Here is a 25,542-nt window from a genome sequence, read left to right on the forward strand (position 1 = left end):
TGAGATGCTACTGCTTGGTACTGTCCATTCTAAGAAGGTTCCTTCCAGAGCAGTCTATTGAAGGTTTTATTTGAAAACAAGGAGGCAGAGAGGCTGTCAGGTTAGTTTCTTACATAGAAACCAGCACAGCACTTTCCTCTTGATACGCTTTTATTACTATCCTGTATTTCCTCCTTTCCCCCAAAATTGCCTGACTTGGGAGGTCAGGAGGAATCCCTCATAGTACTTCCTATTTCTGGTAGGCACGATGATGGACAGGGAGGTATAGTTTATAAAAGATGAAATATTTTGAATCAGTTCAGAGCATCAGGGCAGATATGCCAGTGCATCTAAAGATATTCATGAAGGAGGACTTCCAGAATTGCTTCAGGAAGTGGCGAGAATGATGGGATAAGTGTGTTTGTGATGAGGAAGAGTATTTTGAGGGGGATTACTGCCAGTGTGTCTTTCACTGTAATAGTTCTTTTGATTAAGGAAAAGATGCCCTTGACACCTTGTTGTCCACACTTGGTCACCACACCCATTCTGTCCCTGCTGCTGCTGCAAGTCCTAACTGTCAATGAGGGCAGTGGGGCCAGCAAAGGGAAACGTGAGCTGAAGGCGACTGAAAAACGATGATAAGAAATTATAACGGTTGTTTTTTTCTCAAAATGAGTGTTTCGTACAAAAGTAGATACTGTCCTTTCAGAAAGATTGCTTTGAGTGCGTATCTCCTTTCTTTTGTTCCGCTGGGTTTACTGTGTTTGTTTTCATAGGGATCCAGGAAGCACGTGTGGAGGAGCAGCCACACAGCTGAGCTATAGGAAAGGAAGCTATGGCTGTAGATGAGGTTCATTGCTGCTTGGGTGGTGTCAGGGTTTATATCTAGATGTTCTTTCCCCCAAGCCTAATAAGATCATAGGTGGGGGTTTGGGGAGGTGATTGGATTCTGTGGGTGTTCTAGGTGGCTTGCTGTTGGGAAGCAGGGTCTGGCTAAGGAGACAGGTCACTTTCTTTTTGATTTTTATAGAGACTCAAGCTAAGAGTTTGCCTTAAGTCTCAGCGGAGACTTTGGACTTGGACTTTCAGCAGGGCTGGGACTTCAGCAACTCTTAGAGATGAACTAAATGCATTTTGCATGTTACAGTAATACACACATGCTCACATTTATAGCAGTACAGTTTATAATGGCTAAATCTTGGAAACAACCTATATACCCATCAACAGATGAGTAGATAAAGAAAATTTGGTATTTATACACACTGGAGTGCTACTTTTTCATCAAGAAGGATCCACTTGAGGCAGTCAGAAGATAAATGGATGCATTTTGAGACTATAACATTAAGTTACATAAATTAGAAACACAAGCTTAAATGTCACATGGTTTCTCTTACATGAGAAACAAAAAATATAAATAAAGAATAAAATAAAAGATAGATAATAGGAAAGAGAAAAATCTTTTTCACATGCAAAGGGGATCAAGAGATGGACCAGGGAGGAATGTGTAGGACAGAGGATGAAGAAAAGATTAAGGTGTGTTGTGTACCAGCTCCCCACAATAAGTGTAATTATGTACTGCACACACATACTAATAAAAATAAGAAATTCACTCAAAAGCAAAAAGAGATGTGCATGAGTCTTTTGGGGGCCAGGGGAAGAATTTTATGGTTTACATCTTGGTATCCCCCTGAAGTCTCATGTGGCTACAGGTGGGGATTTTGGGAAGTAATTGGATATGGTGATATGTGTGGCTGTGTTATGGTTTGTGTCTGGGTGTCCCCCCAAAGCCTCATGCGGTCATGGGGCAGGCTTTTAGAGTTTGATTGATTATGGGTGTGAGACTACACCCACCCTGGGGTGGATAGTTTGCATATGTCAGGGAAAGGAAGAGGCTGCTTGTGGCCATTCCTCCCTTTTGTGCTTGTTGCTTTTGCTGTGTTGTGCCTCCTTGGTTGCCCTCTGCCACCCTGCCTTGTAGCCAGCCGAGTATGGACTGAAACCTCCACAAACTGTAAGCTAAATAAACCTTTCCTTCCTTTATTTTGGGGGTCAGCAGTGAGAGAAAAGAAACTAAGACAGGCTGGCTTGCTGTTGGATAGAGAACATTTAGATCACAGGGCGTGGCTCAGAAGGGTGTGTCTCTCCCAGCTCCCCTCTTTTCTCTCTGCTTCCTATCTCCCATGCCAGGAGCAGCTCTCCTCCACCAGGCCCCTCTGCCATGCTATCCTGCTTTGGAGCCAGCTGACTATTGACTGAAATGTGAGGCAAAGTAAATCTGTCCTTTCTAACATTGTGGGTGTTAGGTATTTTTCCCAGCAGTGGAGGAAGTAGCTATGACACAGGGTCATCATTTCCTTTGGAAAACACAGGTGTGGAGCAGGGATGGCGTTTTAAAAATCTTGTCTTTCTCTTTCTTTCCTCCTGCCTCCCTCCCACTCCATTTTCCTCTCCTCTCCTCTCCTCTCCTCTCCTCTCCTCTCCTCCCCTCTCCTTCCCTCCCCTCCCCTCCCCCTTCCTTTCTCTTTCTTTCTCTTTCTCTTTGTCTTTGTCTTTCTCTCTCTCTCTTTCTCTTTTTTTCTTCTTTCTTTCTTTCTTTCATCAACTTCAATATTCCTCTGTATTTCCTTTCAGTGAAATTGAGAGTATTCAAATGCTGTCAAGAGGTGATATTCACATTGCCATTTCTTCATTTTAGAAAGGCTCATTTACCACCTCCTATGTGCTATACACACAGAAGAGACAAAAATGACCCAGGCATGGTTTCTGCCTGAAAGGAGTATGTGATGCTTGGTCATACAGTCACATAAGTGGAGACTCTGGGGCCACAGAGGGTTAAGCATTTGCCTGGGCTTGCAGGAAATTAGCAAGGGCTTCTTGAGGTCTTTGAAAGAATTGAAGTTAGCCATGTGAAGGAGAAAGTTTGAGTGCCTGGGAAAAGACATTCTATACAAAGACATAAAACATAGGAGAGCTCAAGGTAGATGAACTCATTTCAGACACTTACTGGCTCATGACTTGTGAGGGGTTCAGAGTGATAGGTGAGGCATGTTGTCCTGTGTATGGAAGTAGTTTTTTGTATGGAGATACTGTTCCTAAAGGGATTTAAATTAAAATAATCGACAGTGCTAATGCTTTGCTTTACAAATAGAATGTGCCAGACCAGTGTAGTTTCTTACCCATGCTTTAGGTCCATGCAGCTGAAGCTATGGCTGAAGTCCCTGGCGTGGTGTTATTAGACATTGGTTAGGATCCGAGTTACACTCACTACCTGGACAGTTAGCTGGGATGAGCTTGCCAACAAGGGCAAGAAGAGAGGAGACAGAGGAGTGGAACCCTAGATTTGCTTCAGGTTCGTTGTGGTGGTACACATAGCTGCTATCTTTGGGTTTTTCTTCTTCGTTGTTTTTTAACTTGAAAATGTAAAAAGCAGACTGTTTAGCTTTGTGCAAGTCAAGACATTTTAAAAGCTGAATCAAAATGCGATATGTATGGTCGCACGGAGTTTTCATTCTTAGAAGATTTGCTAATATTTATCACCCTTTGTGGAGCCATATATACATTCCAGCAGTTTAAGTGGAAACATGTGTTTGAGTCCGAGAACACATGTGCATCCCATGAACTCCTAAGCTGCAAATGTTAGATTCCGTTCTTGGTTGCAGGTTAAATGATCTCTCCAAATAAGTAACATGGGAGTAATTTTTATCTCCTCATTTTCTTCTTTAGTTCAATAGAAAGTGGCTTCTTGATGGATAGGCATCCATGTAGCACTTGGATACTCATCTTAGAAAAAAATCTACTGATTTAATAAAAGGCACACTCTGCGCATTCAAGAAGTGTAATTTTCATTGTTTTGATCAGACAAAAAATAGCCATTATGGTTCCTCTGCAGCAAAACAAAGGAATAGAGAAGCCTTGAGTTGACCCCCAGGAACTTTCACATGAAATCTTTGAAAATATTTAAGAGGAAATAGGCTCTGCTGATACTCACTGGCATTTTTTTAGAAGTACTTTTTTCCTCTCAGAATAAGGCAGCTATTCTGAAGTGTCTGTTTGCTTAATATTGGCATGTTTTTGAATTTGACTCTGGGGTGTATTTATCAAATGAAAATTAAAACCTCTCTGTAGTAGGGTGTCGAGCTCAATTATTCTAGTCATTATAAAATCATTTTCCAAATCTGGAAGGGCCCTTGCCTACTTCGTGGTGGCTCTCCCTGAGGCAGGGATGAGAGAAGGAGTGTGACATTTTTATGTGTCACCTTGTGTTTTGGTACCATAACATACATGTAAAATAATATCAGTATATTTATACTAATTGAATTATACAGCATTCAATTAGTTATTATTTTCATTTAAGTTTTCAAATTAGAAGAACTAAAATTTAAATGTATCTTTCAGAATAATAATTAGTATATTTATATAATAATGAGTTTGAGTTTAGGAGATAATAAGAGTATCAAATATATTATATTGAATTTGAAGCTGTAATACTGATTGTTCAAGTTCCCTGCCTGCCTGCCTTCCTGCCTGCCTGCCTGCCTGCCTGCCTTCCTTCCTTTCGTCTTTTTGAGACAGTGTCCCACTGTGCAGTTCAGGCTGGCTTTGAACTCACAGCGATCCTCCTGACTTAGCCTTCTGAGTACTGGGATTATAGGCATGTGCCACCACATCCACCTTGTTCAGTTTTCTGTACCCTGAACTCTCAAAAACTTAGTGACTTTCTTCTAGTGATGTCCCAAGTTTTCTCCGTACTGTTTTGCTTTGTGTTTGTATTGCCTTATGTCCTTGACACACAATTAGGGTAAAAGGCTAAGTAAGCCACTAGAGCAGAGAAACTACAGTGCACTGACCCATTCTGTTCCCCTTCTTGGTATCTTCCCGAAAGAAAAGCATCATTCACAGTGATATATGTACACCCATAGTTATAGTAGGACAGTTTGTAATAGCTAAACCTTGGAAACAGCCCAGGTGCCCATCAACCGGTGAATGGATAGAGATGTGTTTAGTTTATGCAATGGAGTACTGCTCTGCCACAAAGAAGGGTAAGCTTGAGACGTTTCTAGCTAAGTGGTTGCACTGTGAGATCATACTTGTAAGGGAAATAAATGGGACACAGATGTTTAAATACCACGTTTTCTGGGGGTGAGAAACCGAAATAAGGACCAAAAAGTGTAATAGATATTGGCAAATGGGAAGAAAACGGTCAAATTAGAAGGGGAACAAAGGAGGGGAAGGGAGAAAAGAAAGAAGAAAAAGTAAAGAAAGAATAGATGGATAAAATGGAAACAAAGCTTTTGTAAATGAGGAAGAGGAGTTGAAGGGAGGGGAGAGGAATGGGAAAAAAAAGAACAATGAAGATATATCATGTATAGGTACAAATTCTCTATGGCTAATGTGATATCTAAAATATACCAATAAAATAAAAAGCAGAAAAGAATATTCTTTGTTTTACTGTCAGGTAGCGTTTTGAGGGATGCTTCCCAGCTTAGTGGTAGCTCTGCCCTGAGCTTCCAGTTAGACTCAGCTTCCTCCTGTGCCATGGCGTGGCTGTTTTGGAGTGTGGACCTCGTCTTCATGGTTGAGGCTGGGTCCCCATCACATCCGAATGTGAGCTGGGGAGAAAGGAATGTTGGCGAGAGATGTACGTGGTCTCAGGGCCACTTCCTCTCCCCTTCCATTAGAGAAGATGTTTCTAAGTAACCCAATTGCAACACTGAGAGGAAGGAAAGGAGAGGCTGAGATATTTGAAGAAAAAACTGATTTTATAACCACTATTTACCAAAAACAAGATTGTTAGGAAAAAATATACATAGTTAAAGGAATGTCTTTGTGTGGTATACTTAGATACTTTGTGGATTAGTCTCTTAGGACTGCCACATCACAAACTGGGTGGCTGAACCATGAGAAATGTCCTGTCTCAAAGTTCTGGGAGCTGGAAGTCCAGTGTCAGGATGTCAAGAGAAGTGGTTCCACCTCATGGCTATAAGAGAATCTGTTCCATTTTCTGACAATTTTGCTGGTGATTATTGGTGGTCTTTGGTTGATAGAAGCATCACCCAGATCTCGTCTTTCGTCATCCTAGGATATTCTCCCTATGTGTGTAACTGTTTCCAGATTTCCTTCTTTTTATAAGAACACCCATCATATTGGATCAAGGGGCACCTGCTTTGCTATGATCTCAGCTTATTAAATCGCAATGATCCTGCTTCTAAATAAAGTCACATTCTGAGGTCCTAGGAGTTAGGACTTTAGTGTGTGAATTTTGGGAGCACATAGTTCAGCTGTGTCACCTTTTAATGAAGAAGATAATTCTTCAGAAAAATGTACTAAAACTATAAATGTTACTTATCACATTTGGGTATGCATTTTGATCTGTGGATTTTAACTGCCTAATAATTTGTACCAAATTAGTTTTTTTCTTACTACAAGTAATACCTACATTTTATAAGCTGAATATATAATTGGCATAAAAAAGAGGAAAAAATTACCTATAATTTTACAGGTTACCTTTAAAGAACTGTTTATATATCTTTACCATTTTCTCATGTGTGTTAAAAATGCATATTAAAGTGATTTTTTTCACATTCTCTAATTGGTTCATGGGACAGCAGATTAAACTACTTGCATTAAATGTTTGCCAAATTCTTTTTGTGTGTGTTATAGCTTTACAGAGTTTTTAAAAAAAATTGTACATTTTAGTTTTGGACTGTGTCTACACTTAAAAAAGTAGAGAAAAGTTACAACTTATCAGTATTCTTTCTGGTGTCCCCTGCTAATGGCAACTCTGTCTAATTGAAACAGATGGAAATGATCTCACAGATTTTTGGGGAAGGTTTTCGGCAGTTGTTCATGGCTTACTCACTGTCTGTCCTGTTTCCTTTTAATCACTTCTGTGTTTTTTCCTCTTGTGAAAATGATTATGATTGGATTTTGGAGGCAAAATGTACTACAGTGTATAAGGTGGGGATGGGTACAGGGATTGTATTACAAGTGTGACTCATCAAAGCAAAAGGCTTTAGAGATCTGTAATCTGATGGCCAAAAAAGACAAAATCCAGTCAGCATTTTAACTGATGAAAGCCAGGTTTTGGATTCTGTGCAGTATTTTCCCTCAAAGTATATAGCACATGTTTTAAATGAAGAGGTATTTTATACTCAAAATATGTTGGATGATTATTCGGAAAGTGACCTATAAACTATCCCTTGTCACAAGGGCTAACAGTCTAACAAATAAGATACTGTTTGGAGGCTTATGTGGTATATTTTTATAATCCTCAAACTCATACTTTTTAGGAAAACACATTACTTTTGGCATTTTGAGACTGGAAAGTAGGAAGTGTTGCTGTCTGGGGAAAATTGCTGTGGGGAAGCTTTGGCTCCCTCTTCCCTCAGGCTGAGGTTATTATGAGGTGGTCTTAGATGGGGAGACATGAATTTTTTTATTGGAAGGTGGCAGAGGTGATAAAATTACATCTGTGTTTTCACTGACCATAATTTTGTATGTGTTGAATGGATCCTATTCCTCTAGTAAGAGAAGTAAATGTTGTTTTATTTAAAAGTGAATTTAATTGATTAGAGGCCATGAATGTATTTTTTCAGTCTTTGAGTTTTTATGCTTACCCATAGAAAACTCAAAATAGATTTAAATGGAACATTTTCAAACTTAAATTGGAGTATTTGTTTCAATAGGAAATATACTAACCTGATTCCCAGTTTACATTTATAAAAGGGTACAGTGAATAGTATTTGATGTTATGATGGTTTTGGAAGGTTTTTGAGAACCTAAGCATTATGATGTTGGTACCAAATCTAAGTAATGATTATCACCAAAGGATGTCACCACTGATGGACACTTGGGCTCCAAAGCTAGCATGCAGGGACCCTGAGTTCTTAGTACTAATAACAGCGTTGTGACCCTAGAGATAATGTTCAGGGAGAGAATCTGTGACTTGATTGTCTCATTCTGCAGTCTAGATGTAGACAGCCAACTCCTTATGTAAAACTTGGAAAAAAGGAGCTTCTCCAAAGCTCCTCATCTATAAAGCTGTTAAGGATAAGATTCTCTCCTGTTTTTATCTGTTCTCCATCTTTCATTGAGAGTTTAGCAGATAAGGATTAGTGAGAAAAGATTAAGAAAAAGAGCAAGTGTCATGGTCATCATGCATTGTTCTAGCTTTAAGTTCCGTCCCCCGTCCTTGTATGCATTTGAGCACAGGAACCTAAGTGTTGAGTTTATAGTCTCATAGTGTGCTGTGGAGGCACCTACGTGCATTGACCTGCACTCTAAGGGTGTATCCTTGACTTCTGCTTTGGCAGTCATTTATGCAACTTTATGAAAGCTACATTTCCATGTTTTTTTCTTCTTTCTGGAATCATGAAAGCAGGAAATTTCATTGAAAAATATTTTGAGTGCAGTGGTTGCAAGTGAATTGGTAGTATGATTTTTAAAAAGTGAATGATAATGACCTTAACATCTCATGAAAATTTATCCATTGATTAAAGTTATTTCTCTTCTTGAAGACAAACTCCCAACATTGGATTTTTAGACAGTAACGTTGAATTCGTACAAGTAGGTCTTTTAAAGAAGGGTTACAGAGCAGGATTCAATTACTGATTTGTGGTGTAAGTGAGCATGAAAAGGTGCATTTAAGGAATTTATTGGTATTAATTTAAAAAAGATAATATATCATTTTGTAAAATACATTCTCCGTATAGATGAAATGCCTATCTTAATTCCTACAGTTGCCAGCATTCCCTTTAATTGAAAGATCTTCTGGTTGATATTAAGATTTCGAAGCTACTTGCACATTACCACATATGACCCAAACTTGTACAGTAGTAATAAACTATAATATTCAAATATGAACATTTTCATGTAGGTCAGAAACAGTTTTGAACATAGTGACATTAACTGTTTAATGAGAGATTCAGTTCAATTAGTTTTAATCACAGAAACTTTGCATTTGCTTCGGTAGTTTTGTGTGTGGTATATACTAGTATGTCTTTTCCTTGTCGTGTGGCTCAAATTGTCTTTATATCTTAAGCACAGGACAAATTTAGCCTTAATATATACATATAGCATATTATTAGAGGTATGTTTGAAGATCAACATAAAAAGACATTCACTGTAGCGATATTGTAGAGATTAAAATTAAATTGAAATATCTTGTGTGCTCAAAATGTCATGTTTGAAATATTATGTGTCTAAATATTGGGTTACTATGTAAGCATTAAAATCATATTTTTAAAATATTTAATGACTTTGAAAATTGATTAACTATATTAATACAAAATTTAGGGCAAAAGACTTGACTCAAATTCTGTTATATAGGTGCCAAAATATTAATGCTGGCTGTCTTAGTAGTGAAATTTATGTGTAGTTTTTTTCTCTGTACTTTCCCTCATTGAACCTGCGTTACTTTTATAATCAGGCTTGACAACTATTATTTTCTGGAGAAAAGCAGATAATAGTTAAAATAGATTGAGGTTGCCCATGGAGTCATTAATTGTTTTCAATTTACAGAAGATGGGCTTTTTTGTTGTTGTTCGTTTAAAAAAAAACCCTAAGAAGTCTGACTTTCCATCAAATACAGAAATCCCTTCTTTATCACCTACAGTAGTTATAAAGACAAAATCAATCTTCATAGATTAGTTTTTGAAAGTATTAAGAATTTACCCCTTTTTCATGGATTTGCCCTTGTTTTTGCCATCAGAGGTGTATGCAGACGCTGAAGTTGGTTTTTACATTTCTGTGCCTTATTTTCCTCAGACCAGAGATACTTGGTTCTGCTCCTTCCCCTCCCTCTTGCCGCCACCTCCTCCTCTTCTTCCTGAAGTGAACACAGGTCCTCTACTCTGAGCTCCTTTCCCAGCCTTCTTTCTTTAAATATTTTTTAAAAGGTTTGAAACAGGATCTCACTGTCACTAAATCTCCCAGGGTGCCCTCAAACTTATGATCCTCCTGCCTCAGCCCGTCAAAGTGCTCTGATTACAGGTGTGTGCTACCATGCCCAGCTTACATGGTTTTCTTATTTATCCTACAACTTAGTTCTCATAATTCTTCCTGTTCTGCTCATGTTGAGTAGCAGGGTCAAAGTTGTATTTTAAATTATGGCAACAGTATCTGGGCATTGAGTTCAAATTTAGCCTGGTCAGTGCATTTATTGTGTACAATACAGATGTGATCCAGAAGTACTTTAAGATTATATAAGCTCTTCTCCCCATTGACTTGGTCAAAGACTTAAGGAGTTGTCATCCCTGGACATTTTGCTTTCAACTCTAGGGGGGAGGTTGGTGCCAGTGTCATTACTAGATACACAGTATGAAGTGACTATACTTCCTGACTTCAAACTGATACTAATCTCTTGATCTGACATTTACTTGGGGGACTGTTGGGCAGTTTTGGCTAGAATAGGAAAATGTGGAGACTTCTGAAGACTTCAACTGGTTTGACCTTGTCTAAATAGTACAGATTCCTTTCTTCACTTTGGGCTCCATGGTTTATCTAAGGAAAAGGACTCAGCTACAGAGTGACAGCCTGTAAAATGATGGAATTGGTACATAGCCTTTAAGTCTGGCTCAAGTGACAGTTAAGAACTTTAAGCTTTGCTGCTTTAATGTGGCTTTGCCAAAGAATCTGTAGAGTTTAAAGCTGGATGTGGCATTGTCTCTTCTAGATAAGGGTGTTATGGTGTAAATACCCTTAGATTTATTGTGGTTTTTAGGGTTGGGAGCTACTTGGTGGCAGCTTGAATGGTGATTTTTCGACATTATACTTGACTATAGTAATTAATGGTAAATGTTCTCTTTAAGTCAGTGATTATCATACCCTCATTTGTGGACTGTGCTTCTGTAGTGAGAGGGGTTCTGCCTAAACTTGCGAGTTTTGCCAAAGAAGGTCCTACATTCTGAATTAGGGTTCTTTTGCTGTATTACAGGGACTACCTAAAGGCTGGAAGCAAATTAATGCAGTAAAATAAATGATATATGAACTTTGTAGTCTTTTATATTAGGTTTAAGCAGTCAGACTTCAGAATCCTGTTAAGGTTGGTCATTCTGAAGTCTGTCTCTGGTACTTTATCCTTGTGAGTTCATGAACTGGTTTTTTTTCAAGTTTAGGACTCTGTTTTCTAAAGAACAGCTGTTTGAGGTGTTTCAATTGTGGGCATTTTATTTTGACAAGATAGGTTGCTTTCAAACTGTCTTGCGATTGCATCCCTCTCATTTTCGTCTCTGAGAAGTACTCTTGAAGTGAGGTACATTGTAGTCTGTGGGGTTGTGATTACAGCTCCTGCTTCCCATGTGAAAAAGAACAGGCTCATTTGTGCAGCCCTTGCCCCTTCCCCCATCTCCAGCCACAGCCGCTGTGAGCACCAGGCCAGCAGCGGACCCTCTTGAAGCCAGTGCTTATGACCTAAGGGCAGCTTCTCAGACTCCGCTGAGACAGACTTTTCTCCAGTGAAGCAGGGAACTGGGGCCTGGCCTGAGTGGGAGTGCGGTCAGGATAGGAAAGGCCATGAAGTAGATGTGCGAGGCCATGGGAAAGCTGGGGTGCTGAGGGGAGGGAAGCGGGCAGCACAGGCAGCACAGGCCATCCATGGTGGGGAGGTGGAGCGGAGAACCGCAGGGGCAGCAGATGAGCAGCAGAGGAGGCTCTGCTGGCCGGCACAGCTCCTGAGGTCTGGCCCGGAGGTGTCCTTGGAGTCTTCTCCTGGTTTGATGTATTTGGGAACTACAGGGCCTAAGTAAGTAGCAGACTAGAGATGCATTCCCTCTTTCAAGGAGCAGTGCTCCTTAGAGAAAGCGCAAGACCTTTCCCCTGAATCTCATTTAATACATGTATGCAGCAGCAGGACCACTGTGTGCTCTGAAGCGTTAGACTGCATTTTACCAAGCGTGGTGAACGCTGGGTGTTTAATATGTATTGTATGAGACTAGTCTTCTCCTTCAAGAGGGGTCTGTTTCACCAGCTGCCACCGTTATTCAAAAAATAAGAGAGTGATGACTGTTGATACCATGGGTGGAAAAGGGACTGCTGCCCTCCTTTTTAAAAAGGTTTTATTACAAGCTTTTCTCTCCATGTTAGGATTTCTTCTTTCTCCTTTGACACTGGCATTGTTGTTATTTTTCAACATCATATATATGTGTGTGTGTGTGTGTATATATATATGTATATTTGTGTGTGTGTGTAAAAGTTTGTAACTGGCCAGCATGTAGAAAGGTCAGTACAGCATATAAACATTTTCTGTGTTTCGTAAAAATGGTTAAGGAGAACACTTTGCTACTCTCTTGTTTCTCTGAGGAATTTGATTTTTGGATTAAATGATTAAATATCCGGAATGCTACCCACACATTTTGTGTGTTTAGCAGTTATGCCTTGTCTCAAACTAGCTCTTTTGCAGTATTTATTTTTTAAATTTCTTTGGAAGTAAATTCTTTCCTGAAAAGAACTGGTTTTTTGGCATTTTTAATAGAGGGGAAAAACTTTCAGTTTTAATTTTTTATTAGTACACATTTGTATTACACCGTGATTACACTCCTTGTGGGGAACTGGTACATGTGCATGATCCATGTCAGTTCTTATCCCTGCCCCTCCCTGCTTTCCCCCTCATCCATCTTTCTTTTTTTGTTTTTTTTTTTTTTCCGGTACCGGGAATTGAACTCACGACCTCACACTTGTCAGGCAGGCGCTGTGCCGCTGAGCTAAATCCCCAGCCCTCTCATCCATCTTTTGATCCCTGTCCCAAAAAGCTACCTCCCTGCTTCCTATTATCTTTTATTTTGCTCTTTTACTTTGGGCTTCTCATACAAGAGAACTCATGTGATATTTACAATTTGTTTTGTTTTTACTTTTTTGTTTTTCTTCCAGTACCAGGAATCGAACGCACGACCTTGCGCTTGCAGGGCAGGAGCTGTGCCGCTGAGCCAAATCCCCAGCCTCATGTGATATTTAAAGTTGTGTGTCTCATTTACTTCACTTAACATTATGGTCTCAAGGTGCATCCATTTTCCTACAAGTAACTGAAGTTTATCCTTCTTTATGGCAACATAGTACTCCATTATGTATAAATATCCCATTTTCTTTATCCATTCATCTGTTGATGGACATATAAGGGCATTTCTAAGATTAAGCTATTATGAATACTGCTGGTATAAAAATGGTCATGCATGGATCACTGTGATACGATAGAAGGTATTTGTAGCTGGGTCAAATGACCTTTTAATTTTGATTTTTTGCAGAGTCTCCACAGTGGTGGTTGTACTGGTTTACATTCCACCCAGCAGTGCCGAAAGGATTCTTCTTTCTTGCAGCCTCCCCAGCATTTGTTTGTGTTGTTGATGATGACAATTCATTTTGGAGTCAGATGGGATCTCAGTGATGTTTTAATTTGCAAATCTCTCTTTTTAAAAATCAGATTTTTTTGGTATATTTTAGATAGACATAGTGATCACATTGATCGTAGAGAATTGGTACTTGTACATGATATAACTTGATTCTTTTTCCCCATTGCCCTACCCTCCCTTCAACCTCTGCTCCCCTCCCCACTTACAAAAGCTGTTTCCATTTTTTCCTTCTTTTGTCTTTTTTTACTTTTCTCTTCTTTCCCTTCCCCCTTTCATTTCCCCCTCTCCATTTGAACATTTTCTTCCTGTTTCACAATACCTATTATATATTTTCACCCTTATTTACACTTTTGACTTCTCACACCATAGAAACAAGGTGGTATTTACATGTGTGTCTGATTTATTTCATTTAAGAGTATAGTTTCAAGCTGCATCCATTTACCTAGAAATGCCTTGAGTATATCCTCTATGGCAGAGTAGCACTCCATTGTATAAAAAAACCACATCATCTTTATCCATTCACCAGTCGATGAGCATTTGGCTGCTTCCAAGATTTAGCTGTTACAATCTGTGCCTCAACATGGCTGTGTATGTATCTCTGTGGTATGATGCTGTTAATTCTTTTGGGAAGATACCAAGAGGAGAATAGGTGGGCCAAAGGGAACCTCTGTTCCTAGGTTTTTGAGGAATCCCCATAGTGATTTTCACAGTGGGAGAGGCTACACTCCCACTAACAATACAGAAGCGTTCCTTCTTCTCCACCGCCTCGCCAGTATTTGCTATTGGTTGATTTCTTTCTTTCTTTTTTTTTTTTTTTTTTTTTTTTTTTTTCTCCGGTACCGGGAACCGAACTCATGACCTTGCGCTTCCCAGGCAGGCGCTTTGCCGCTGAGCTAAATCCCCAGCCACTTAGTTGATTTCTTGATAATAGCCATTCTTTATGGGATGAGGTGGAATCTCAGTGTAGTTTTAATTGCTGTTTGTACCTCTTCATCTGAGAAATGTGTATTCCTCTCAGATGCGCATTTTTGGATTGGGTCTTTAAATTTGGGGGATCTGATCTTTTTGAGTTCTTTATATGTTCTCGATCATAATCCATTGTCTGAGGAATAGCTAGCAAAATTTTTTTCTCACACTGTGAGTTGTTTCTTTATTGTATTAGTGGTTTCTCTTGCTGTGCAAAAGCTTTTTAATACGATGAGATCCCAGTTGTTGATCCTTTGTGAAAGTTCCTGTACAATTGAAGTTTTGTTCATAAAGTCTTTGCCTATACCAGTGTCTTCAAGAGTTCTACCTATTCTGTCTTCTAGCAGATTTAATGTTTGTTTTAATATTTAGATGTTTGATCCATTTTGATTTTAGTTTAATACATGGATGCAGTCATGACTTATAAGGGAAAGGATTGAATATAGGACACATAATTTATAGGATTATTTTATAAATTTTTCTTTTTTTTGGGACTGGAACTCGAACTCAGAACCTTGCACTTGCCAGGCAGGCATTTGTGCCTTGAGCTGTATCCCTGGCTGTTTTATAATACTCACCCAAAGAGTCAGATGCAAAGGAGTGCAGGATATCTGTCCCTGCCCTAGAGACCCAAGCTGAGGGCCTGGATCCCATAGCAACATCCTGCATGAGTCGAGCTAAAGACCTAGAGCCCATGGCAGTGCCCTCCATGAGTCCAGCTGGAGGCCTAGAGCCCATGACAATATCTCATTTAAGTCTCTATCAAGGATCTGCACTGGGAACTCCCAGAAGCCACTGGTGGAAGCTAGAAAGTCTGCACCAGCAGGCTGAGGGATCTGCACTAGAGCCAAGTAGTGATGCTCCAGGTAACTAGCAGAGCTCCCGCAAAGAGAACCATAGTAATCCTCAGTGACAGTGAGGACCCGAGTTCCTCTGACAATGAGAACAGCTGAGTTCATATCAGGAAGGCCAGTGTGACAAGCTTCTCCAGGAGAATCGACAACACACCATCTTCCCCTCCAGTTTTTATGCTGTTGGCAACCATCCTCAGAAGGGCCTTCCACATTCTGCACCATGCTGATTCAGTTCAGCTGGATGTTACAAGTTAACCATTGGTTAATCCACCACAGTGGTGAAAGACATGGGTATAATTTTAATCTTTGGCGTGTGCAAAAGCATTTTTGCAGTACCGTTTATTAAAGAGGCTATCTTCCTTCCAGTGAAGGTGTTTGGCAACTTTGTCAAAGGTAAGGTGGCTGAGTATATCTGGAGTGGTTTCTGTATCTTCTAATGTGTTCCATTGTTCCTTAGGTTGTTTTTTTTTTTTTTTCTTTTTTTTTTCCCCAGAGCCATGCTGTTTTTATTTAATTTGAATATCTCTAATGGTCAGCATGCTGAGCACTTTTTGTGTATATTTATTGGCCATTTGTACTTCTTTTGAGAAACACTTTTTCAGATCCATTGCCCATTTTTTAATTGAGTCTTTTATTTTGGGGATCTGTTTTTTTGAGTACTTTTCGTATTCTAAATGTCAGTCCTCTGCCAAAAGAATAGCTGGCAATTTTTTTTCCTTCCTGTAGGCTGTTCACTCTGTTGGTTGTTTCCTTTGCTGTGTGGAAGCCTTTTAATTTGCTATGGTCCCATTTATTGATTATTGGTACTTTTTTGGGCTATTGGGGTTCTGTTCAGAAAGTCCCTGCCTGCACCTGTGACTTTAAGTGTTTTACCTATTTTATCTTACAGAAGATTCATTGTTTTTCTTTTAACATTTAGCTCTGTGATCCACTTGGATTTTAGTTCCATACATTGTGAAATGTGTGGGTATAGATTCAGTCTTCTGCATGTGGGTAGCCAGTTTTCCCAGCACTGCTTATTAAAGAGGCTCCAGTGTGTTTTTAGCCCCGTTATCAAATGTCAAATAGCTGAATGTACCCAGGGTTGTTTCTGCTGTTTCTCCTGTGGTGTGTTCCATTAATCCACATGTCTGTGTTTATGCTGCTATCATGCTGTTTTTATCACTGTAGTTTTGTAGTATAACTTCACATCTGAGATTGTGATGCTTTCTGCTTTGCTCTTTTTAGCAAGGATTACTTTTGCTTTTTGGGTCTCTTCTGGTTCCAAATGAATTTTAGCATTCTTTTCTGTAGTTCTGTGAGGAATGCCATTGGTATTTTGATTGGGCTTTTGTTAAATCTGCGTGTCAGCTTTTGAAATATGGCCATCTTGACTATATTGATTCTGTTTATCCAGGAACAGGGAGTACCTTTCCTTTTTTTTTTTTTTTTTTTTTTTTGTTACTGGGAATCGAACTCATGACCTCAGGCTTGCCAGGCAAGCACTTATGCCACTGAGCTACATCCCCGGCCCAGGGAATACCTTTCTGATATTGTCTTCAGTCTCCCTTTCAGAGAGCACTGTAGGTTTCATTCTAGAGGTCTTTAACTTTCTTGGTTAATTCCTAAGTAATTAATTTTTGTCAGTGCCATTGTGAATGGTATACACATAAATTTCTTTACCTTTTTTTTTTCATTCTCTATTTTTGTTGAAATCAGAATGTTCTAGAAGTGTATGTCTTTACTTCCTTTTATGGACTGCATTTAGTACTTTTGTCATATTAAGTGATCATCCAGTCATTCGGACTTTCTGCTACTTAAAGTTAAAGTGATGACAGGGAATGAGGGAATTGCGCTGGAGGTGACACAGATTGCCTTAGTAACATAGCGGCTTCTGTGATTCCTCCTTGGATTTCTTTCTTGACTTTATCATCATATACTTTTTGAAAGAGGATGGGGAAAAAAAAGCTCCTATTCCCCTTGCCTGTGTATTGTGTAGCTCCTGAGAAATCGTACTCTTCTGTGAGTAAGAAAACTTTGACCTTGTTTAGATTGGGGTTGCCTTCTTAAATAGGATGTCTTGCTGTTATTCTTTTCTACAGCATTTGTGAAGCCAGTGGTCTGAATCCGTGTGAGTAGGTAGGAGGTGCTGTCTGAGAGGCGCTGTGGCCTGTTTCCCAGATCTGTAGGTTTGGAGAGCCCTCGCTTTTCTTGGCTTCATCTAGAGCACTGAGAGGAAGATATTAGCAAAATTGAGGAAATGATCTTTTCAGTGCTTTATAGAACAGGGATGTGTGTTTCTCCTCCTTTGAGTATCACTTCGCTTTGTTGTCCTTTTCATCTGTTAACAGTAGACCCCCTCCCTCATTATGTGTGAATCCAAAAGCTCTCTTGCTCTTTTGCACGTCCCTTGGAAACACTAAAGAGTAACTTTGACTTTGAAAGAGCTTCAGCCTGAAAGGAAGAGCTGCTTATGAGAAGGAGTCAGAGTGAATGATTATGTGCAGACTTCACAGAAGCACTAAAGAAGCCATTTGTGAGACAGCCACTGTGCTGTCTCTGAGCTAGGCACTGTGTCGGGTACAGGGCTGCAGAGAGAGGATGGGACCCTGTGGCTCCTGTCCCTGGGGAGATTACTGCAGGGGAGAGGGGCTCCTAAGTGGCACCAAATGTGGCAGGAGCTTTTTGTAGAGGAATGGAAGGAATGAGGGATTTTTGTTGGTTTTTTTCTGCTTTGGAGAATTAGGTCTTCCAGGAGGAGAAAGAGTTTGAGCAGGATTTTGAAAAATGGGTTTTTAAAAAAAGTATAATTAGTGTGTTGGGCAAGATGACAGGGGCTTTGTGGAAGAGTTGATAAGCAGGCAGCAGCCTTTGTGTTAGGTTAAATGCCCTCCAGACCTGTGCGCCGGGCCCCCCTTTTCTTACCAGAGGCAGGGTGGACAGGCATTTCTGAAATAATCAACCAACAAGTACTTTTGCGGAGAGGCAGAGTGAGAGACAGAGGAGCCTTTTTCTGTCAGGAAAGAGATTAAAATTATACACATACACATATGTGTACCAATAAGAATATTTTATAAATATATCATCTGATCTGTTCATAAAGTCTCTAAGTGAAAGATCAAGAGGGTAATTGGAGGGATCGCAGTCTAGGATAAAGCCAGGAGACCAGGTCGATCGTGTTCTCCATCTACTTGGAGACGAGAAGTGAGAATGATGGCCAGGATGACCAAACATTTTGCAGTGAAGTTTGCTTTGCCATTTCTGACTTCTCTTTATTAGCACAGAGTCAGGAATGCATTACTGCTGCTTTCCTGGATGATAAATGTATTCCCAGGGAGATTAACTTTTAACCATTTTTGAAACATGAGTTTCAGACTATTGTGATCTTCATTATATTTTGGACAGTGAAACTGCCAGCTTCGGAGTGATGGGTATGAAACAGTTATCGTCATTTAACTAAGTTTTGAACATCTGTGATATGCAGCTTGAAAAAATGCATTTTTCAGTTAAACGATTGAAAGTTCTGGCTTCGCAGTTTACTTTTGGCTGTGTTTTATGGAAATCAGACTGAGACTTCTGAGAAATGAATACAGATGATTCAAATTTGGCAAGTAATTAAAATTTTGGTTCTATGTGTATGAAATGAAAGCGTCCCTTTGTCTTAGTTGCTTTCTGGTGACTGGGACAAAGTACCTGACACCCACAGTGAAGGAGGAGAGGTTTCTTTTGCCTCCCGCTGAAATTTCAGTCCTTGCATGGTCAGTGTGCTCCAAGGCAGGATGGCATGGTAGAGGGTGGGCTGACCAGGAGCAGAGAGCAAGAGGAAGAGCAGGAAGGGAGATCGCTCCGCCAGGGCACATGCACTGTTGCCCATTTCTGGCCATGGCCCTCCTCCTGACAGCAAGCCAGCTCCAGACCTCGGTAATGCAGTCCTCTTCCAGCAGGAGCCTCTTAAGGGACATCCAGGTGTAAACTAACACTGTGGCAGAATCGTTGGTTATCAGTTTAGCATACTCTGTATTAGCATTAAACTGCCAGTATAATGAGGAACAGGTACAGAGAAGTCCAAGAATATTTGAGATCCAGTATTGTATGTAGAATAAATACAACCAATTCCCAGTTTTTCAGGGTTGAATTTCCAAGCTGAATTATTACCTGGAATCCAGGTTTCCAGCCCCATTTCCTCCGTTCACCATGAAGTGTTGTAACAGAGGTAAACTCTAGAGCAGTGCTCTTAACACTTAATATAGGTTTGGCTCAGAAACTTTATTGATGCCTGAAGTAAAGTTTCTGATTTGTTTTGAAAGTTAAACATAGGCGTAAACACTTTTTTAACAAAAGTTCATCATTTGACTTTAATATATAGCCAAGACTGGGAATCATGACTTGGACAGGTCAAAAGTCCACCATTTTGTAGATACTTTGAACTGGCCAACGCTAGATTGATGGTTGCCATTTTGTTTTTCTGGATCTCTTTTTCCTTACTGCATCACTTTCTTGGATTTTAATAATTTTCTTATGTAGCTTTGTCCTTTTGGAGTTGATATACTAATAGTCTAGCTTGTTTCTCAACTAGAAATCAAGGCACTCGAATGTTTTGGGACTTAACGCATTGTTCTGAGAGTCTGCTTATGGCTAAGGGACTTTATAGAATTATGATACCTTAGGACTAAAAGACTTGAGAGATTTCCTAGTTTGGTGTGCAAACAAGGAAATCGAGAGCTAGAAAATTTGAACAGTGTGCCGAAGTCATGTGAGTAGCAGTTGCTGAAGCTGGGGAGGAAACACACTTCAGCTTTCTGTTTACTTCCACCATTGGTGCACACCTCGAAAACATCCCGGTGCTCTTTGAAGAAAAAGGAAGAATTCACATCTGTCTTCTTTGTTAATGGAAAAACAGTAAATTAAATATTGTTATTTAAAACAAATCAGAGCAGAAAGAGAGAGTAGTGTTTTCTGCCCACTTCTCGAGCATACCCAAAAAGGTGCTCTGGAGGTTTTTAAGGAGAGAGTGATTAGGGGAAAGAAACTCCCAACCTGAACAATATCTGGGACAAGTTCATGTTCTCTAAAATACAAGAATGAATTTTAGGAATAAGGGAGGTTAAGAGCAGAATATATTTATTGAGGGAAAGAAAGCTACTGTCTGAGAGCCGGACAGCAGGGGGCCCAAGTGGTTTGCCCAGGGAACCTGTCTTTTCCAGGGACTTTCATAGAGCAGAACCACAAGGTGAGGCAGGTCCAAGGTGGAAAACATGGGAACTCCTAGGTGGGCATGGGGTGGGACAAAACTATGGCCAACCAGTAAGATTACAAGTATAATTGTTCAGGGAAAATTGATTAAATCGGGATCAAATGGGGAAGCAAGTCACATAGCAAGCAGGCCTGAATACAGAACAGGGGGGCTTTTCCTGTAGGAGGTTGGGTTAGTAACTCTTCCTGGCTTTTCCAAGGTGATCGCTACCTATTTAGAATATCAGTCCTTGAGGTCCATCGCTAGGGAAGTCTGTGGGCACATCTGTTTAATCTTGGGTCCACAGCAGAAGTGTCTGTCTCCCCAACAGTTGCAAAGCATCTCTTGTTCCACAGTGGCTCTTTCGAAGGCCCACCCCTGTCTGACTGCCTATAATATTTCTATCTAACTCAATGCCTATAACAAGAGGACCTTGGAAGTAGGACCTTTGGATGCCCCAGAGGTGACTGTGGTATTCATTCTTCCACACACATCGCTGTCTCCTACTTCTTCTGCCTTTTTCCTCGGCCAGTTCATGCCATGCTGCTGCTTTGACTCAGTAAGTGGAGCAAATAAGAGATGTCTGTGTTACACAGGAAGCTGAAGTAGGAGCCTGAGCTCTGACCTCGAGTCTTAGAGTCACCAGCTGTAAAATCTTAGGCAAGTCATATGGTATCTGAGTTTTAGTTTTTTGAAAAACAAGAACAGTAGAACTGGTATTGAAATCAGTAAAATAATGTACTCAACTGTGTCTTATAAACCGTAAGGTACTGAGCAAAAGCAAGAGGATTTATCTGAGACCCTTCCTTTCAGTGTCTGTGTTTTCAGGTGGAGGCTGCAGGGTTTTTACTGGTGTAGGACGGGGCTCCAGGACTCTGGGATAAAACTGCGCACGGTTCCGTAATACTGTTGCCAGATTTCTCCAAGTCTAGAGTTGAATGGTTGTAATTTTTATTTGGAATTACTATTTTCTTGATTCTTACTTGAGGAAAAGATTTCATTTGATGGCTTGTGATTTAGATATATCTCTGTATTTTGCATTACAGAGTAAAAATATTTTTTTCCTAGTAGACATCTTTCCTTTTTTCTTTTCTTTTTATTTTTTCCCTCCCAGTGTGTTAGTGGTGATAAATTCTCATGGGATGGATTGGTTAGTCACTGTTAGAAATATTGTTAATCCTTTATTATGCAATGTGAAGTTGTCAGGGATTGATTGGATTAAGGTTGGATGAGGTTTGCTACTAATAAAAAATTATGGGCAAACAGTTTTCATGTTGGATGCAAAGGCATTCCCACTTTGCTTGATAGAATGGGATAATAAGAACACCCAAGCCACTTCTTGTTTTGGGATTGCTAGTTATCTCTGTGGCTCAGGGGACACTTTGTGTCTCGGCCGCAAGAATTTGCCACCGTGGTTTGACGTGTGTTGTCTTCCTTCCACACACGTGTTTTGCTTCCAGCCAATGGCTGTGCAGCCCTTTGCTGTGAGGTGATGAACATCTTCTGAAGGTAACTCCACTTCACAGCCTGTGAGCCCACTAGTGTGGGGAGTGGGAGTTGTACATGATTATAGTTGTGAAATCTTTTATTGAGTATTGAGTGGAGGTGTGGTGTTGGACCTCTGTGAGGAAGTGAGATGGTACGTGACTGTGAGTGGGGATTCTTAGTTGGTGGTCAGCGTCAGTCCTAGTGTATCTCGCAAATCGTTACAGGCCTGGTAGATCAGAGGGTCCTGGGTAAGGGCTGTGGCAGTGCCGAGAAACCACTTAAAGAGGACCAGTATGGTGAAGAAGACTTTGGAATTGTGGAGGAATGTGCACAGGAAGATTAAAGGGGCAGGACCAGCACATAGGAAGAATCTCGATAGGATGGGGAAGTGAAGAGTATCACAAAAGAACTAAGGAGGACTTCAAGGCTACTAGTATGAAGATGACAGATGTATTCAGTAAGAACTACTAGAAAAGTTGTTTTGATGGAAAAAAGTAAACATGATTTTAAGTAGTTTATTGACCTTGAAGTCAAGGTGAAAATGTTTAGAGGAACTCTTGGGAGAGACAGCAGGGCGGAAAGAGGGACCTATTGGGGATTAACTTGCATTCCAGAAATAGTGAGGTGCTGATGCAGAGCTGCTGCTGAGCCAGAACTAGCTGTATTCATCTCTTTACTATTACAGAAAAACAAACGTGCTTTATGGTAAGTAATTATGGCCTCTTGAAAAGTGGCTAGAAAATGTCAGATGGGAAATCTGGGGACATGTGTATCTCTTTTAAAATGTGGACCTCAGTTGGAAAAATTCAAGCTATAGTTACAGGAAGAAAGCCCCATTTATTCAACTTTTCCTTTCTTTGCTCTCTTCCTGTCTCGGACTTCTGCCTGCGATTCCTCTCTGCTCTTTTTGGTCTGAGTGCCTCTGAGATGTAGACCAGCGTCTCACTGCAAATATGCAACCACGTGGGGGTCCCCCAGAGTTCACAGGCTTGAAAGTGCCTTCAATCTAAAGAGTCCATGGATCACATCAGCTGCCTCTGGGTTTTGTGGCCCAGGGAAATGAGGAAAGATGTCCAGAGGCTTCCTGTACCCATAGAAGCACAGCTTCTTGTTGTGAAAAGTACACGGGATGGGGACAAAGGAAGTAGTGTAATCCTGTGCTAGTAACTGTATCAGCCTGTGGTTGCTGGCTCCTAAGGGAGGGGCAGAACCGTAAGGTCTCTGTTGCTTCCACATCCTTTCTTATGCCCCTCTTCCTCTCTCCTTCCATTGACAAATATTGTATAGATTTGTGATATACAACGTAATATTTTGATGTGTCTGAACATTATTGAAGGGCTAAATCAAGCTAATTGACATAAGTATTTCCCCTTGTATACTTATTTTTTGTGATAGACACTTCAAATCTACTCTCAGCAATTTTCACTTGTGCAACATGTTATTAATTACAGTCATAATGATGTACAGTAGACCTCAGCTTATTCCTCCTGTCTACATGAAATGAAATTGTATTATCTTATATACAAAAGTAAATTACATTTCTATGCATTAGGTATTCCCAGTAAATCAAAATCGGGTCCAAGGTGCAGATCATAGGGTATATGTGCTTCATGGGAGGTTTATGTAGGACTTTTACATTTGCTAAGGGCTTTGTTTTCCTAAACACCCCAGTAGAGCAACAGGAAGATCTTCAGTGATGCAACTGCCATTAAAATTAACCTGGGTTGGGGCTGGGGATTTAGCTTAGCGGCACAGTGCCTGCCTGCCAAGCGCAACGTCGTGAGTTTGATTCCCAGTACTGGAAAAAAAAAAAACCAAAAAAACAAAACAAACAAACAAACAAACAAAATTAACCTGCGTTAATCTTGGATTCCATTTGATAGTGAGAAATACGCTTCGGTAGAGCATTTCCCCAGTCTCACAATTTACTCTTGTTGACCAAAATTTGGACATAAATGATTATTTTTTATCAAGCATAATATCCAATAAGTTAAGCAGTATAATTATCTTATATTTTGTTGGAAAGGGAGCAAGCCTAAACAGTAATTTTTTTCTGGCTTTATATCATATGTGTTCAGTGACAACGTTCCTTGTAGGTACTGAAAGGATTTATTTCATGTTTGGATAGTAACAAAGTTATTGTGGAATGCTTACGGTAAAGTGTTTACCTATAAACAGCGTAATTGTGAAGTGTTAAGTAATCATTCATATTAAAGAAAGAGGGCTGGGTGTGGTGGCACATGGCTATAATCCTAGTACTTGGGAGGTTCAGGCAGGAGAATCATGACTTTGAGGGCAGCCTAGCTTAGGGATGGCGACCCTTTTAGAGCTTTCTATGATACAACAGCCCGCCGCAGCATGCGTGCCCTAGGTTCGCCACCACTAGCCTCAGCTATATAACTAATTCAGAACCAGCCTGAACTGTACATAGTGAGATTCTGTCCCAGGAAACAAAAACAAACATAAGCAAGCAAGCAAGTTCTACTTGATAAAATTTTGAGGTGTTGAAGGTCAAGTTACATTCTAAACAAATTTCAGACTATCTTTCCTTTTTGTAAGCTCTTAAATATATACCACTAAAGGTATTTACATACACAATTTATAGGTCTTCGTTAAATCTTCAGAGGGTTGATGTAGCCGTGGAATATAAAAGGTTTTTGTAGCTACAGAATACATACTTGGTGAATGAACAAATGAAATAATAAATTTACTCACTGAAAAAACTTCTTTGAGCCCCCTAGTATGTACCAAGTACTGTGTGTACCTTACAGTGCAGAGTGAACTGTTCCACCGTGGATTCTGACCTTGTGGAACAAATAAATTTGACCAAAGGGTACGGATAAATCTTCCTATAAGGAAATAAACAGAATAATTATTGAAGGTGATACATCTATAAAAAAAAACAAATGGGGATGGCTTATTAAATGGGTGGCTCCATACTAAACAGGTGGGTATCTCACATGTCTTCAGTTTTTTTAAACAAAGTATTTTGCGGGTAACGAAATCTTAAATCATATGTTTTAAATAGAAAGCTTGAGGTGTTTATTTTAATTTTTAAAGCAGTCTTTTTATGCCATCCCTTAGAAATCTTGTCCACTAAAGGTTTTATAGTAATTGTATTTTCTTTCAGTTGTCTTTATTGGAATTGCTTTACAGTTCCAAAACAGTAATACGTGCCTAAGAGCTAAGCCTCTGCAGAGATAATGAAGCATCTCATTTGATGCATTATTCCATTATCCGTGACGTCAAGACACTTAGTAGGTAATTTTTTTAAACTGAGCAACCAAAGCAGCTGCATAACAGCTCAGTTACCGGGCACAGACGAGGACGACCTGGCCTGTGATGGCTGCTAGTCATCATCTGCCCTGTGTTAGAGAGACTGGGAGTTTTGTTCACGTTTTAAATTCAGGTATCACTTTGATTGTGGTTTTGCTTTCATGCCCTTATTTCTCATCAGGATTTTTTCTAGGGCTTGTTGCACATTCTGGAGCAGATGCTGTGTTTCTGGGCCTCGGGGATGGTTTGCTACCCCTTACACTGTCTCTTCCCTCCTCCCCTCCACTCTGGTCCCTTCCCCCTCTCCCTTCCCCCTCCTCCTCTCCCCACCCCTCCCTTCTTTTTTATTTTCACTGTTGCTGGGTAGGCTTCAAGCAGTGACCTAGCTGAGCAGAAGGCCTGGGGTGGTATTCCCATGCTTTGGGCT

At 40.1% G+C, this 25,542-nt stretch overlaps 1 protein-coding gene across 2 annotated transcripts in view; it reads left to right on the forward strand.

The window, feature by feature from the left end:
• Positions 1 to 25,542, forward strand: part of Bicc1 (BicC family RNA binding protein 1) — a 284,711-nt gene that overhangs the window by 96,330 nt on the left and 162,839 nt on the right. The window lies entirely within an intron of this gene.

The sequence above is a fragment of the Chinchilla lanigera genome, unplaced genomic scaffold (assembly GCF_000276665.1).
Source record: "Chinchilla lanigera isolate Chin_1 unplaced genomic scaffold, ChiLan1.0 scaffold00024, whole genome shotgun sequence".
NCBI lineage: Eukaryota > Metazoa > Chordata > Mammalia > Rodentia > Chinchillidae > Chinchilla > Chinchilla lanigera.